This window comes from Lepus europaeus, unplaced genomic scaffold (genome assembly GCF_033115175.1).
Source record: "Lepus europaeus isolate LE1 unplaced genomic scaffold, mLepTim1.pri SCAFFOLD_266, whole genome shotgun sequence".
NCBI classification, from domain to species: domain Eukaryota; kingdom Metazoa; phylum Chordata; class Mammalia; order Lagomorpha; family Leporidae; genus Lepus; species Lepus europaeus.
The window spans coordinates 1-2,500 of NW_026909146.1; positions in this window are offsets into that span (position 1 = coordinate 1).

The window sequence follows — 2,500 nt, forward strand, 5'->3', positions numbered from 1 at the left end:
GCGGTCGCCTCCCTCTAGTTCCAGAACCGTCACCCCGAAAAGGAGTCCCCTCTCCTAGTCCCTCCCGCCTCCGTGGAGCCCCCTACCCCGGCTCCTGGCCGCGTGGCGTCCCGGGGTGGGTGGGCTGCACTGTGCCCGGCACCGGGCGGCGTCCGCTCTGTGGTTCCTGTGCTCCGTCTTCATGAGGGCAGAGGCTTGGGTGCTGTGGGCGGCCCGCCCGGAGCGAGCTCACCAGGCGGCTCCGGGAAGAGTCCGATCCTCACGCCCCAGCGCCCGCTCTGGCCTCCCGTGCCATGTCCCGCGCGGGTCTGTCCAGCTCTTGTCTGCAAGCCTCTCTCCTCTGGCTTCGGGCGGCTGCTGCATCCGGATGCCCCACAACCCCTGCCCCTGAGCTGTGCCCCTCTCGGCAAGGTCTGTGGTCGGCGGGGTCCCGGCCGAGCGCCCTGGCCGGCTGGGTTCCCTCCCATACAAACCTGGCTCTCCGCACGCCTGCCCGCTGAGCCCTCCTCACACGGAACAACCCCCCCCCCCCCCCCGCCACAGCTCCCAAATCCTCCAAGCCACCTCTGGGCCCCTCTGCCCGACCTGGGCTCCTGGCCCGCCCTTCACTCCCCTGCCTGGTTTCCGCCCCAATCAGAGCCTCGCCCACCCCCACCTGAGCCCCCCCACCCCCCAGCCTTGTTTTTCTCAGGGACGCACACTTGGCGTCCAAGCCCGCGCGAGGGCCTCGCCACGCGGGGCTGGACCGACCTGCTGCCCCCTTTACAAAGCTTCCCACATGTCTATTTATCGCTGTGCTAGAATCGTATTTATCTATTTGAGAGAACAAGAGCAGGTGGCAGAGAGGGAGAAGGGGAGAAAGAGCAGAGAGGGACACAACCTGCTGGTCACTCCCCAAGAGCCCACAGCGGTCAGGGCTGGGCGGGGCTGGAGCCAGGGGCCCGGGGCTCCCACGGGGGCGACACGGCCGCCTCCCAGGGCGCACGCTGGCCGGAAGCTGGCGCCAGAGCTGGGGCCAGGGGCTGAACCCGGGCGTGCAGATGTGGGTGCCGGCGTCCACCCCTGGCAAGCGTCCACCCCCGGCAAGTGTCCACCCCCGGCAAGTGTCCACCCCTGACAATCTGGTGTGCAGGAATGATGAGAAATTTGGCGTCCGGGGCCCCTCGCACAGGGGGCACGGACAGCCTGGTTCCCAGAGGCCAATATCCACCGTCCAGGTCTCGGCAGGAACGTCTGGACAAGTCTGGCAGCCTGGAAGTGGACGCCAGTTACAGCCGAACCTCAGATGCACCGTGAGTCGTTTGTTTCTTTCTTTTTAAAGAAAAATTAGCTTTACTTTTGTAGAGCCTCGTTCAGCTAAACGTTCAGTTTGGTGATTTTTATTTTTATTTTCTTCTAACGGTGGTTGAACTCATTTTTTAAAAGAAAGACTTGTTGACTCATTTTATCTGAAAGGCAGAGAGGCGGGGAGAGGCAGGCAGACCCCCCACTCACTGCCGGTGTACCCCCAGGTGATGCGACAGCTGGGGGTGTCGGGCTCACGCCAGGGACGCGGCGGGGGCCTCTGCGACCCGGCCTGCGGCCACCGTAGACTGCCGTCCCAGGTGCGTGGGCATCCAGGACTTCCGACATGGGACGCTCGGGTCCCAGGCGGCAGCCCCACCCTCCCCAATCCCGCAGATGGATTCTAGACTGTTCCCCAAGCCCCCCCAGCGTCAGCACTAACTCGGGGCATTCCCATCACTCTGGGAAACATCCCGTCCCCACACTCGCTCTCCGCCTCCGCCTGGCCTGGGCAGCCACCGCACCTCCCGTCTGCGTGTGAATTCGGGGCGTCCGGGTATCCACAGGAGCTGCTGCCAGGCCCCCCGGGGGTCCCGTCTACACAGCAGCGTGCTGTCCAGACCCTAGACACGCCTGTTCGCCGAAGCCGTGGCCGCCCAGGGTCGGGAAGGTGCGGCTGTGAGGTGTGGCCGGGCGACTTGAGGGGTGGCACCTGCTGGCACCAAGTGCTGCTGGTGGCCACTCCCTTCCACCATCCACTTTAGGGGTAGGGAGGCTTCCCGGGGCGCACCGGCTGCCTGCGGGCCCTCTTCCTCTCGGCACCCCTCGGCAGAAGCTGTGCCGCTCTGCGTGCCATGGCAGAGGGACCCGGCTGCTCCCCAAGACCCTGCCCCAGAGAGAGCTGAGGGCTCTGGTGGGCAGGGCCCTGGGGGTGCCGCCAACTGCTGCCTCTCGGGGTCTGTAGCCCGCGATGTCGGAGCAGAGGAGGCAGGGCCCCCCCCCCACCCCCCCAGCTCTGCAGGTTCTCAAACAGCAATCAGATAACTGGCTAGATAACTGGCTGGGTGAAACCCATCATTTGCCTGGAGGGGAAAATGTAAATAGTTTCAAAATAGATTTGGGGTCAGCCTGGGCAACAGAAACAGGCGTGTGCCTCCAGGCTGGGGTGTGATACTGTTGCCATGGCTACAGGAGGGGCCCAGCCCCCCCCCCCCCC